Below are 15,492 nucleotides of genomic sequence, written 5' to 3' on the forward strand. Positions count from 1 at the left end.
AAAATCAAATTCACACTGCAAACGTCGAAATTGCTGATGGAAATCAAAAATCAAATTCACACTGGAAACAACGTTGAAATTGTTGATAGAAATCAATCAAATTCACACTGAAACGTTGAAATTGTTGATGGAAATCAATCAAATTCACACTGGAAAACCATATGGGCATAGAGAAAAATCCGCTTCATGGCATACACACATATCTGGATTAAGAGACAACGATCACTGTGCGCGAAGGACGAGCCATAGACAATTGATAATCGAAAGCAAGGAGGATATAAATTTCGAAAGGGAGGGGAGGACTTGATTTAAATTCAGGGCAGAAAGGAACTGGAAGCAACAACGATTTATTCGAGGCTATACCGACAAACCCTCTAAACAAACAAACGCTCAGAGCAACAAAAATTAACTTCTCTTCACCGATTAAACAAACAACAATTCAATTCAATTCACCAAACAACGATTTTTAAACCAAACGACAAACCCTCCAAACAAACGCTCAGAGCACCGTAACTTAAATTCTCTTCACCGATTAAACAAACAACAATTCAATTTATATATATATTATTTTGTGTTGGTGTCGTTGGGGTGCGACAAGCTGGAGCTGTAGTGCAACGCACAAGCGATGCCCGAGAGCCCCAATAGCAAGCTATTGTGAGTGGGCCCTCCCCCTAGAAAAATACATTTAATATCATGTGGTTCTATGAACAATACATTTAATATCATGTGGTTCTATGAACCACGTATCAGATAAACTGATAAGAACAGATACTACACTTGATCTTAGCCAAAAGGCCGAGAAAGGTATGCAGGAAAATAAATGTGTATAATAAAATTTTCCAACCACACACACAATTAATTTTGACAGTCTATTACAAAACCATCTTAAAATACAAATAAAAAATAAAAGGGTGCATACCTGGATCCCATCTCATGTTCTCTTCTCTTCTCTTTAGCATCATCCTCCCTCCTAAGCCCAGCAAACTAGAGCTAGAGCCAGCCTCCTCTCCCTCTCCCTGGCCCTCTAGACCCAGGCTGAAAAAAGAAAACCAAAACCAAAACAAAAAAATCAACACTAAAACTGAAAGCAAAACCAAAAACCCCAAAAGAAAACTAAAAACAAAACCAAAAACCCAAAAAAAAAAAACAAAGGCACATGCAGAAACATGAAACAATTATTCAATTACGCATGGCCGTGCTTGAAAAAAAGAAAAAGAAATAGAAAACAAGTCAAGGCATCTAATAAATCCCAACTTCTCTGCAGCTCTGCTTTGTTCTTCTGCCGACCTAAAAAGCCCCCACCATGTCCAATCTTCTGCTCCCTCAACTCACAAATTCCTTCCATGGGTCCCCGGATTGTGAAGCAAGCTCCACTCATAGCGTCCAGTGGATGGGAATGGGAATACAGATAGAACAGGGAAAACACAATCTCAAATGCCGCACCTCTCAAATCTCGCGCTCCACTGTGCATTTATTTCACGATGCAATGCCCCAGCCTCGCCACACCTCACCTGCACAACCTCCCTCCCAAATGCGGCCCGCGTACACTAATGATACGATATCGGATGAGATTATATGTTACGGATTTTGGAATCCGTCAAGCTGGCATGCGTAAATATTTTGGAATCTGTGAAGCGGTTCATCGTAATGACGTGAGGCGGTTCGAAATGTGGCCGTTGAATTTGAAATAGGAATTCACCAACACTTCCCTCCAGCCATACACCCACATATATGTGTATTAATTAATTAATTCTAAGGGCTTCTATCGAAATTCCATTCCTTTATGTGCCCCCTTCAACTGAGGTTTTTCTCAGTGAAAGAACACCACTGCCACTGTGTTCCATTTGCTTGTTTACCAACCAACTATCAAAATTTTTCATTGTTCCTCAAAATCTCTCGCTCTCTTCCTCAAAGATTTCCAAACATTTATATTATTATTATTATTAGTGAATGAACACTTTTATTTATTTAGTTATTTTTCCTAAATATTTTAAAAGGACAAGTGATGGATATTAATGTTTTAATTTTATACTAATGAATGAATGAAAGATGTTATTTGTCCTAGGTTTAGGTCTTGTCTAGATAGTTAAAAGGGATAAACCATGTATAGTAATGTTCTAATTTCTTCTTTAATTATTATTATTTATTCACTAATATTATAAAGTTAGAAATTGTTGGTTTACTTCTTTATGGATATTACCAACTTAAAAAATACAATATCAAATGGTTGGTTTAATAGAATAGCCTAATTATTGTATTGGTGCGAGACTTGCATATACTCGGAATATTTGTTTACATCATCAAGTTTAGTCAATTCCAACAAAATTTTCACTTGCACAATAGTTCACTTCGCTCAATATGTTTCTTTGACAAATGCCAAAAAGGATTACAAGGACCAAACTACCCTTTCTCTAATAATATCATTGGAAATGCTAACAAACTCCACTTGATCCAATAATCTAACCATGTTTTCATATCCACCTTCATACATAGCCTTGTGCCTTTCCTACCTACTCACCTTATCTCTCAAGGCACCACGTGATTTATCTCACATCACATACAACCATCTCGCTGCATTTACAACAACATCTCTATTATTTTTGTACAAACTTAGAAGACAAAATATTAGAAAAATGCAGACATTGCTAGTCTATTGTGAAACATCGATTTTTGTCTTCTTTCAAACATAATATTTGTTTTGAATAACTCTAATATCATCCACAACAATAGGGATTTTATCATTGATACACATTCTCTTTCATGGGGATTCCATCGCAGCACTAACAATCACCATGACTCGATGAGTCTTGTCAAAGGATTTCATACAAATGTGTAACGTTTATTTTCTATTCTTGAGTTTGTGTATGGGACGGAATAAAACAAATCACATGAATACCATGATTCCTCACATATATGCCTCTCCTAGACAATATTTATAAACTATGGTACTTCGGGGCAAATCAGGGGCGTTTCTAAAACCAAGAATAACTTGCTTTTCGATGGGTTAAAAGATACTCTTTCTATTGGCAACGAATTGTGTCTCCCTCTTCTCTACAATGGTTGAGCCATTTCTTACGAAATCATATCCCAACCTCAATCACACAACTTTATGAATGTCACAATAAAATTCCATTAGGTTCTTCCACACATTGTGAACTAACTCCCTATTGTTGTCTTTGTAGAGTTAGGACAAAGGCTATTTGAAGGATTATAGCATTCACTGAATGCATTCAAGAACTTTGAACAAACCTTTCATCTTTCAAAGTTCTAGATATAGGGCATATCCATGAATCTTGAATTTTTTGCACCTACCTACAAAGACTTGCGTCACAACATTCCTCAAACAATATTCATTCAAGGAATAATGAGAGGGGACTAACTCCCTCACTATCTTTGCTTTCATCTATAGCACACCTCACCAAGCATACTTGGGAACGATGTTTATATTAGTAATACTCCTATGCAAGGCTACAAAATATCAACAATAGATTATCATGCATATGAGAAGAACATTGTCTTCCTTCTATCGAATCGTGCGCACACCAAGTCTCTTTGTCAATATTTTCCACATCTCTGTCGAGTGGTTATCTTAGATCTCCAAACTCCTCCCATCATTTCTCACGGTCACAAATTTGAACAAAATAAATTTTATGTAAATCCAAGTCGAAATTTTCAATATGTGTGCTCAAACTAATAACCCCTACAAACACAAAAGATATAAACTATGAACCATACAAAGACCTCGAGGATACTCTATTGTGTGTGTGTGTGTGGGTGGGTCATTGTGCCTAGTCATCATAGTTATTAACACAGAGTGTTTCTTACTAAGAAAGAAGTATGACATTCCACGTTCGTAATAAATACCATAACTAAGTATGTACAAGAAGAGTATTTGCAGAGCAATAGAAAAGATATTGATCGAGTAAAATAATAATAATCATAATAATAATAATAATATTTGTGCAAAACTAGAAACAAGATTCCTCTACGAAGATTAACATACAATCGTAATATTCCATTATTGTAGACATGCAAGAAGTGTTTCAAGATTAATGTAGTATTTGTAAACAAAATATTGATAGTTCTAAATCAACAAAAGGTTCTTTCCACATAAGTTACATGAGAGCTCGAAAACCCTAAGTATATTTAAGATTAAATCAATTGTATCCCATAGGAGAAGACTAAAACAACACATTCAAAAATGTATAACTAAAAATAAACCCTACGAAGGGCCTCACCCTTCAAAGTCCTGCGTGCACCCATATTATGCATTTTCACCACATTATAGACCCTTAAGTCGACATCCATGAGAAATTAAAAATAAAAAACCTTCATGTGAATGTGTGGATAAAGTAAAATCATGTCCCTTGCATTTTTCTGGGCACATGAGCACAAACCCCTGGGAGGGGCTACGCTTACCTATAAACACATTTTAAAAATTACAATATGCAATTAAGTAGAAGAAGTTGCTTAGCCATGACGTGTCAAAAAGAGTAGTGTTATTTAGAACATGGAACCCTTTGAAAGCACCTCGAGCGAGGATAGATCCTTGAATAGGGAAAGACTTTCTTGTAATTCGAGCTCGACACTCCTTACACTTACCTAGCAATAGAGTTGTGAGAGTCAGAATCACACTAAATTCACAAAATGTAAATTGAGAACTAAGTGGTTCAAGGGATGGTTACAAATACTTGTACAAGGGGCAAGGGAGATACAACCTTTTCTGCAAGCGGATATGTAAAGTAATAGAGGGGTTAATTCGAATCGGCCATACAGTTAAGAGAAGGAGATGTTGAGGAAACACAATCATGTCAAACACCATAAAATATTATTATATTTTGATATTGGAACGAGGAATATTACCTAATGAAATTGGAGCCAAGGATCTTTTTTGGAGTGGCGAGAGGTAAAAGCTTAAGGAAGTTATTGTCTCAAAGGGAGGAAACCCTCATCGCCTTTAAGAAATGTAAACTTGCCATGTTAACCAGTTAAGAACTAAGAGAGCCACGGAGGAAGCTTAAATGGATGCAAGATATATACAAGTGAAAGAAACAAGAAATGAGTGACAATTTCTTAAAAGCTCTCTTCTACTTGTAAGTCACCATGAAGATGTACACCTCTCACACAACAGACTTGGGAACCCACACTTAGAGTCACAATATAAAGGAGAAATTTACAGGTCGTCCCTCAAGGCAAATGAAAACTATGTTAGGGTTTGGAGGATAGATGCAAAGCAACAACCTTTCCCCGTGAGAACAAAATTTACAACGATACTTCGACAGAGGGTTTGGATTGGGTAGTTACCCAAACCCTTACCCGATGCAATCTCCTCCATCCATTTCAAAGATCAAATCATGAACGTCCATGACACCTAAGGTACCACCTCAGGCAACGGAAGCTTAGCCACATATCATAGTTGACCTCACATGTATTCAATAAACGCATTTCCCTATAATAAATGACCTTCGCATCGTGTATGGAAACCATATTGTAGCTCTAGAACCTTGTAAAAGAATTCCCTCCACGAGAAATTTATATTATGACTCCGAGACTTTATATGAATGCCAATAGATGCTTCCATAGACAATGAGTTGAATTCCTAATGATGTCCTTGTAGAGTTGGAGAAACACTTTTGAAGGATTCCAAAACTCATTGATAACACTCTAGAAATTTGAACTTAGGTTTTGTCTTTTTTTTTTTCAAAAGTTTTCATCAAGAGAGGAGGATGTTTTCCATAGTTCACGAATGGTCATGCTTACAAATTCCTACTTTTTCTTCGTCATGGCCTCTATTTCCTTTTGTTATCCTCTCTCATTTGACAACTCATTTTACAGTTACCCCTTTTGCAACACCCGACTCTCATCTGGCTCCCAAACTTGGGGAATGCAAGCTCAGGGTTTCTTGATATAGTTTATCGTTTCCTCATATCCCCCCATCCAACCAAGCTCAAGCTTACTCTTCATATTCATATTCAAGGACATCTCGATGACCTCATTAGAAAACTTAGAAATTTCATTCTTTCCACATGGGAAGCTATTTGGAGTAGTAGTGTGCCTAAGATCATTAGATGCTTGCCCCATATTTACCATGGATATTTCGAAATGGAAAGATCTTTGGAAACCCTCGGTGGTTATGATTTCACCCAAAACCCTAGTCGCTCAACATTTGATTCATTTGCATGGATTTTCTGCACATCGTTCAATGGTCAATCTTAGCGATTTGAAAAATAAATCTTTTTCTTTTGCAGGTATGGTTGGCGATCAAGCTAGCTCTTCTTCAATTTCATACAACTCTATGTTGAATTTTGGTTCTCGTCTTTGAGTGGTGCAAGCTATTTTTTCCGTTTACATTTTTGTGGATGAGGAAGCTTTAGACTGTGAAAAGTATTTTTCAAAGAATGGTTTGGTTTGCAGGTTTAACGGGTTATGGCCGTGGCTGGTTGATCCGTACAAATCCATCTCTAAGACATGGAACCCCTCTCGACAAAAGAACTAGATATTTACCCAAGTGCATGAGGTTTCTTCATTGTGGTTTTCGAAAAGATTGGAGGCATAAGGCTACGTGTGAAGTTGGGCCATGGTTTTGGAGGAGCGTTGGCCTCTGCATGCAGCGCTAGTCTTCCACTTTAGATCTAGCAATGGCATCAATTTCTAAAACCCCAATTTGGATAAGATTATCGAACCTTCCCTTGGAATTCAGGAATCACACGTCGCTTTCCTCCATTAGGAACGTGCTGGGAAAATTCTATCGTTACTCTCATGCAACGTTCGTAGAAAACCAGTAAACCCTCGTGGGAAATGGATTACCTCCGGAAACCACAAGGAATCTTGTTGAAAAGGAAAACTCTTTGGGAGATTAGGCGGATTAGAAAAATTTCAAGAAAAATACGGTGCATTTAATGAAGAATGACTTGCTGGAATTTACAGAGAATGTGGGTTGGATTCAAGTTGGGAAGAAAGGAATAAGTTTTTCTCCAAGAAAAACAGGTAGCCATTCTATATGAAAATAAAAATACAGGGGAAGATGGAATGTAAATATGTTGGTATTTTGGAAAATATCTAGTTGGAAAGACACTGAGGTATTTGTATGATGGGGAGCTCGTTTGAGGGTTTGGGCCGAGCCTTTGTGGTCAATCTCAAACCCACAGGGAAGAATGGAATATGTAAAGGTTTTGGCCCCATCATCGAGTTTATAATCTATTTTAAATTTTAAATATAAAACATGAGTCAAAGCAACACAACTCTATCTTTATTGATATATATTTTATATAACATAAAATCCGAGGAACAAAATAAAATAACTATTTTTTAATCTTACCATGGAAACAAAACAAAATCATCATTATCATATATTAGAAAAATGAATTTAATTAGGGAAGGGAACATATTGGCTATAATAGTATTCATATATTTGTCGAAATGGAAAGAGCTTTGGAAACCCTGGGTGGCTAGGGTTTCACCCAAAACCCTAGTCGTCAATCTTTGCTCTATTGCCATGGATTTTCTGCAGATGGTTCGATGGTGAATCTTGTCGATTCGACAAATAAATCTTTCTCTTTTGCAGTTATGGATGGCGATCAAGCTACCTCTTCTTCAGTTTTGTACAACTCTATGTTGAATTTTTGTTCTCGTCTTCGAGTGGTGCAAGCTACTTGTTTCGTTTACATTTTTGTGGATGAGGAAGCTTTAGACCGCGAAAAGTGTTTTTCAAAGAATGGTTTTTGGTTTACATGTTTAATAGGTTATGGATGTGGCTGGTTGATCTATATAAATCCATCTCTAATACATGGAAGCCCCTTTCGACGGAAGAACTGAATATTTACCGTAGTGCATGAGGTTTCTTCACTGTGGTTATCGAAAAGATTGGAGACATAAGGCTACATTCGTAGAAAAGAAGAAAACCCTTGTGGAAAATGGATTACCTCACGGAACCACAAGGAATCTCATTGAAAAGGAAAATTCGTGGGAAGATTAGGCGGATGAGAAAAATTTCAAGAAAAATACTGTGCATTTAATGAAGAAAGACTCGCTGGAATTTGCAGAAAATGGGGGTTGGATTCAAGTTGGGAAGAAAAGAGTAAGCTTTTCTTCAAGAAAAATTGGAAGCCATTCTATATCAAAATAAAATTACAAGGGAAGAAGGAATGTAAATATGTTGGCAGTTTGGAAAATATTTAGTTGGAAAGACACAGAGGTATTTGTATGATGGGGATCTCGTTTGAGGGTTTGGGATGAGCCTTTGTGGTCAATCTCAAACCCACAAGAAAGAGTGGAATATGTAAAGTTTTTGGCCTCGTCATCGAGATTCTTTAATACAAATCTTTATCCGTTTGGTTTTAAAAAAATAAAAATTTAATTGTAAATTACAAATTTTATATTGAAATATTTGATATAAAATTTACATGTTATGATAAAATTAGATTTTAATATGCAACTTCAAATTTTAAAATTCAATATCATCAACTCAGAGGGTCCCCATATGGTGAATCTAGTCACAAATACTGGGGGATAGCCAAATGGAAAATGACCACTTGCCCCTGAGCTACATCACATGCATTGTCGAGGCATGAAGCGCAAGAAAGGGCAACACCAATTACAGAAATCCAGAATCTCTAAACCAGAGGAGGCCAAAATGAAGGCTAATACAAGGACTAAAGGGAGGCGAGGATAAATTAATCGAGCATGACACATTATAACATAGTAACAAAGAATAGATGGAAAATCATCAGTAGGATAGGGCTTCAAACAATTTCTAGCCCACCGTAGTCGATAACGCCAATCAATCATAAACATTGTACTATAGACTACACTAAATCCAATAAATTCAAGACCAATAGAAATGTGACCACAACAGAAAGGATCATGAAAGGCACCGACACCAAAATTGATTATGGGGGGCCGAAAACTACAACAAAATACACCAACTCTAGAAGAGGCCACAATGTCCAACGAGAAGTCTCATTGATACAGTCAAAGTTACCCATTAATTCACCTTCTCCCTCTCTCTACTAATACCAAACTACTAATCCATAAACTCATTAAAAAAAGCACAAAAAAAACCAAACCATTGGCACAAGCCAAGACCCTTCGAGCAAAAAGGGCAAAAAGAAATTCCTAGTAGTTACATGCAATTTTTTGTGCACCCCCTCGACGTTGAAAGGCCCCATAAATAATCCCACTTAAGACGAGGGAGGGGTGTAACACATCATAAAATAATCCACTAGAACTCTCCAAACGGATGTGAGGCTACTTGCCATATTCGTCAATGTAATAAAAAAATTCCCACATATTTGGTGCATCTCGTGGCCATATTTATCATTGTAATAAAAAATGCTCACATATTTGGTGCATACAGTCGCCATATTCATGAATGTAATAAAAAATGCTCACATACTTGGGGCATAGGGTGGGTTGGCCACGCCACCCATCCTCTTGAATTGAAATATGCTGCAATGGGGTGGTGAGCTAGACCCCCAACCTTTTAGGTACTCTTTATATCCAACTCGATGAGGGTATGAAACTCTCGTCATTAATACATGTAAAAAACTAATATGAAACTTAAAATTATAGAATTTAATGTCATACAAACAAATAGAATTGTTTTTTTTTTTGCTTACAAGTGAGCGCCCCCAAAACATTTATTTGAATTATTTTGAAGTACACCAATTTTACATACATGTACTAAAATTAATTCAAAATACATATCATATTTCATGCAAAAAAAAAAAAATCGGAAGAGAAATGTATCAAATATTAAGAATTTTAAATGTGATTGGGAATATGAATGTGTGTTTACCAGCATCAAATTTTAAAATGTGAAATTGAAAATTAAATAACTTTTCTAGCGTCATCAAATAGTGAAACTTTTAAAGGAAATTTTGAAAATGTAAAAATATGCTTGTATAAATTTTCAAAATTTTGAACTTCATCATTATTAATTATAGCTAATTTTAACATGTAATTGATGTCATACAAACAAATACATTTTTTTTTTGGCTTACAAGTCGCCTCCCCCAAACATTTATTTGAATTATCTTTGAAGTACACCAATTTTACATACACGTATTAATACATATAATATGCCATACTAAACTCACAAGAGAAAGTTACCAAAAATTAATAATTTTAAATGTGATTCTGATGTATGAATATGTGTTTACAAGCATCAAATTTTAAAATGAGAAATTGAAAATTAAATTCCTTTTCTCATGCCATCAAATAGTGAACCTTTTAAAAGAAATTTTAAAAATGTAAAAATATGTTTGTATAAATGTTCAAATTTTGTAACTTCATCATTATTAATTATATCAAATTTTAGCATATAATTGATGTCATACAAACAAATACAATTGTTCCTTTTTTCTTACAAGTCACTGCCCCCAAACATTTATTTGAATTATTTTGATGTACACCAATTTTACATACATGTATTCAAATCAATTCAAAATACATATACTATGTCATACAAAACTCACAAGAGAAGGGTATCAAAAATTAAGAATTTTAAATGTGATTTGGATATATGAATATGTGTTTAGAAGCATCAAATTTTAAAATGTCAAATTGAAAATTAAATTCCTTTTCTAGTGCCATCAAATACTGAAACTCTTAAAAGCATTTCTAAAAATGTAAAAATATGTTTGCATAAATGTTAAAATTTTGAAACTTCGTCATTATTAATTCTCTCAAATTTTAACATGTAATTGATGTCGTACAAGCAAATACATTTTTTTTTTCTTAAGTCATTGCCCCAAACATTTTTTTGAATTATTTTGAAGTACACCAATTTCACATACATGTATCCAAATTAATTTAAAATAAACATACTACGTCATACAAAACTCAAAAGAGAAAGGTATCAAATATTAAGCATTTCAAATGTGATTGGGATATACAAATATGTGTTTACAAGCATCAAATTTTAAAATGTGAAATTGAAAATTAAATACCTTTTCTAGTGGTGAAACTTTTAAAAGCATTTTTGAAAATGTAAAAATATGTTTGCATAAATGTTCAAATTTTGAAACTTTATTATTATTAATTATATCAAACTTTAACATGTAAATATAGAGAGTCTTCCAAAATAAAATATTAATTTTGAATGTCATTTTCTAATTGTCATTAAAATATATCCAAACTTTAAATTTTATAATATGGAATATAAACTAAAAATGTTTTAAAATGTGAGAATAAATTTTAAAATGCAAGCTCTTATATGAATTTAAAATACATTATATTATAGATATAAATTAGTTTAATTAGCAATTGAATTTAATATTTAGATATTTGATGGGACAATAAATTTTTTATATAATAAAATGTCATAACTCAAAAGAAATTTAGAATATCATGTTTGCAATTTTGAAAATGTAAAAATATGTTTGTATAAATGTTCAAATTTTGAAACTTTATCATTATTAATTATATCCAATTTTAACATGTAATTGTAGAGAGTCCTCCAAAATAAAATATTAATTTTGAATGTCATTTTCAAATTGTCATTAAAATATATCCAAACTTTAAATTTTATAATATGGAATATAAAATAAAAAGGTTTTAGAATGTGAGAATAAATTTTAAAATGCAAGCTCTTACATGAATTTAAAATACATTATATTATAGATATAAATTAGTTTAAATAAAATCCCAATTTAATATTTGAATATTTGATGGTATAAGAAGTTTTTTATAAAATAAAATGTCATAAAACTCAAGAAATTTAAAATATCATGTTTGCATGGCATAAAATTCAATTTTTGTTTAAATTAAATTGAAACATAAAATTTGCATTGTTTGTATAGATGTTCAAATTTTGAAACTTTATAATTGAATTATATCAAAATTTTAACATGTGATTGTAGGGAGTCATCCAATATAAAAAATTACTTTTAATTGTCATTAAAATATGATGCAGGAGCATCTAGCTGAGGAAGGTCATCATGACAGAGAGTCATTTGGTCTCTGAGAGGACTGAGGAGGAAATTGCAAGTAGACACTTTAATTTCGTTTCTTTTGTTATTATTTTAATTTCTTAGAGAAACAATACTTAGGAAGATAAAAGTTGAAATTGAACAAGATGTTGTAGTTAATTATTATTATTATTTTTTTTTCATGTTAACTTTTACATATCATAGCATAGGGAAACAAACAGTTTTAGAACTCAAAATGAACTATCAAAATGTAACTAACAACAGTTAAGAGAAACTGTTTCTAGGAAATTATTGAAAAGGAGACAGAATGCATTGTAACAGGTTCGACTCTTAGAGAAAGAGAAATATAATAAAAACATCTCTGAGCACACAACTTATATTTTGGCATCCCACAATTGTCTATCTACGGTTTGTTGAATTGCTTGATACAATGAAAGAAAATTCTCTGGTATCTATTCTACAAAGCATATATATATTGTTCTACTTGTATTGAATAAACAATCCGACAAATCAACAAAATTTTGCAAGTATAGACACGGAAGAAACTAGAGAGACGAGGCCGCATAGTCCGAGAATTACTAAATCAAAAGAGGGAAAGGAGTTCGTGGAAGATACACAAATTTTGAACAGAAAAGGCAAAGACCAATAGTACAGGTATTTTCTGAAGAGGAAACCCTCTCCTTTTATTCAGAAAAGTAACCGTAAATCTCTATTCAATATACATACAGTCTATGCAAATTAACGCTATACAAATCGAATGAGATTGTAATAGTGGACGAGTTTTAGAAACCCTAACTGTAAACAAACCTACAACAACAACACAGAACAGAAACATTGCAAGTCTAACCGACTCGACTACATTATATCGGCCAGCCAAAAGTCTTCACAACAGACTACCCTAACCAAAGCCAGCGACAGAGATAAACAAGTGAACAAGATTTACAAGGAGCGACCCTACCAGGGTCTAGCCAGCACGCAACAAAGCTGAAGCCAAGACCTCCCGAACAAACCCACCTGCAACAAAATTGCCAACAATAAAGCGTGAGCATTTCACGACAAGAATAGAAGAAACGAGGAACAAAAAAAATATGGAAACATAGGGTTCGAGTTTACGAGTGAGGAGACAGAGTGTCGGGTTGCAGTCACCAAGGGTCCCTCTGCTCACAAAGGAGCAAGCGAGTGAGATAAATGTGTAAAAATGGGAGAAGAATGATGGCATAGAACGGGACCTTACCTTCGTCGTTGAAGAAGAAACCGCAGTCGAAGACCCTGAGACCACAACCTGTCAAGGAAACAGGGCAATATGACTAAAGAACTCTGAGAATGGTTGAATCAAAGAAACCAAGGAAGGAACAGTCGCACAGTGCAGCAAAACAATCAACTGTAACCACACACACAGAGAAAATTCACAATATTTTCAAATAAGCTAATTTCCATAGCACAATAGAGTATATTAAGCGCCGAGGCAGAAGAACAAGAGAAAACCAGTGCCGAACAAGTGTATCTCACGAGACAGTTAAGTTGAATAGGTTTCTAGGTCGAGACCGAACCAAAGCACAAGAAGCAGCACACTCTTACAGTGAAAATCGCACCAGAAGGACTACACAGTGAAACCCTCAAGCTCCAACAGAATGAGGAGCAAATGACTGGGAGAATAGGGTTTGCGGGTCACTTACCAAAGCAGGAGTGAGATTATCGAGGAGTGGACACCTGTCCAAGAACTAACGGTGCTGGTACGAGTCATAAATACTGGGAGCCAAGATATCTAATAAATCATTGTAATCAACAACCGAATAAACTAATCACACAGTCAATAAAACTATTAATCATTTCAATTAATTTTTATCCATTTATTAAGGTTACCGAGTGTAACGAGGGGCTGGACCCATCAAGTGGTATCAGAGTGGGAAATTGAAAGTGCCTAGATAGACATGGAAATTGGAACACGAGGACGTGGGAGAGGTGTGCGCAGAGTAGCAGATGAAGGATTGAGAGAAGAAACAAGGATCCTTACTGCTCGTTTGGAGGTAATGGAAGCAGGAAGGAGAAGGGATCCAGAGATAAGAGATGACAGTGAGGAAGAATCCATAGTTACAAAAGACGGGTCGGATGAGGAAGGACTGGAAATGAGGTTGTTGAGGTCGGTCCTGTTGGCCAACAGCAAGCTCAAATCGGAGATCCCAAATTACGATGGCAACCTGTCCACAGAAGTTCTGTCGGACTGGATTAGCGAGTTGGACAAGTATTTTGAATGTGAAGAGGTCAGTGAGGACCGAAGAGTCAAGTTCGCTGCAACAAAGTTGAGAGGACACACAGCCCTGTGGTGGGACAATGTCCAAGCAGAGAGAAAAAGGATGAACAAGTGACCAATAAAGAAGTGGCCAAGGATGGTGGCCAAGCTGAAAGGTAGATTTATGCCTAAGGATTACCAGGTTGCACTGTATTGACAGGTGCAAAATGTGAGACAAAAATGGATGACAATGAGAGAGTATACGGAAGAATCCTACTGGGTAAACTTAAGAGCTGGTTACACCGAGGACACCCCGAAGAACACAGCAAGATACGTAAATGGTTTGAGATTGGAAATATTGGATGAAATCAACATTCTTTCCCCGAGAATATAGAAGAAGCCTATCAAAGTGCTGTTAAGGCTGAGGAAAAGATTACCAGCGAACAAAATGCTAGGAGAGGATGGGGAACCAGCAGAGGACAAGGACAGTCCTATGCAGAGGACGAACTGCCAGTGATAGCAAAGAGGGTAGCAGCTCCAAGGCTTTAGGAATAGCAGAAAAATGAGACAACACTAGAGGTGGCAGGCCGTATCAGTGAGGAAGAGGGAATGGCCGAGGTAGAGGAGCTAACTATCAGTGCTACAGGTGCCACAAATGGGGGCACATATCTTTTGAATGCCCAGAAGCAGAACAAGCTAGCTAGAGAGGAAAATTTGTTGCATAGCTTGAGGAAGCAGAGGCACCACCCCAAGAAGTAGAAAACGTGCCAAAAACAGGGGAAGCCTTAGTTTTGAACAAAGTGTGGTTGAAACCAGCCAAAGAAACAACTGAACAGACCCAAAGGAAAGCATTATTCTAGACAGTTTGCAAATTGCACGTGAAACGCTGCAAGTTGATCATCGACAGTGGGAGTACGGATAATTTGGTTGCCACCGAGATGGTAGAGAAGTTGGGTTTGAAGCGGCTGAAGCACCCCACCCCTTACAAGGTGTCATGGCTATAGAAAGGCCACGAGCTGTTCGTTGATGAAGAGTGTGAAGTTGAGTTCCACATTGGCAAGTACAAAGACAAAATTATTTGTGATATTATGCCAATGGACGTGTGTCACATAATGCTAGGAAGACCATGGCAGTATGATCAAAAGGTAGTACATGACGGGAAGACAAACTGCTACAAGTTTGTTAAAGATGGGATCAAGCACACACTTGTGCCCATCAAAGAGGAGGAGACAACAGATGTATGCGAGATGAAAGCATTACTAATGGGTGGAAAACAGTTTTTGAAGCAGATCGATGAAAGTGAAGTGAACTATGCTATTATGAGGAGGGCCA

The 15,492-nt window shown here is 35.6% G+C and overlaps 1 pseudogene; it reads right to left on the bottom strand.

Moving 5' to 3' along the window:
* Positions 1-583: 583 nt before the first annotated feature.
* Positions 584-808, bottom strand: LOC149157266 (U2 spliceosomal RNA; annotated as a pseudogene).
* Between the last annotated feature and the right edge of the window lie 14,684 nt (positions 809-15,492).

The sequence above is a fragment of the Pinus tabuliformis genome, chromosome 5_2, assembly GCF_031772625.1.
Source record: "Pinus tabuliformis cultivar Carrire ecotype Pingquan chromosome 5_2, CPIR1, whole genome shotgun sequence".
In the NCBI taxonomy this organism is placed as follows: domain Eukaryota; kingdom Viridiplantae; phylum Streptophyta; class Pinopsida; order Pinales; family Pinaceae; genus Pinus; species Pinus tabuliformis.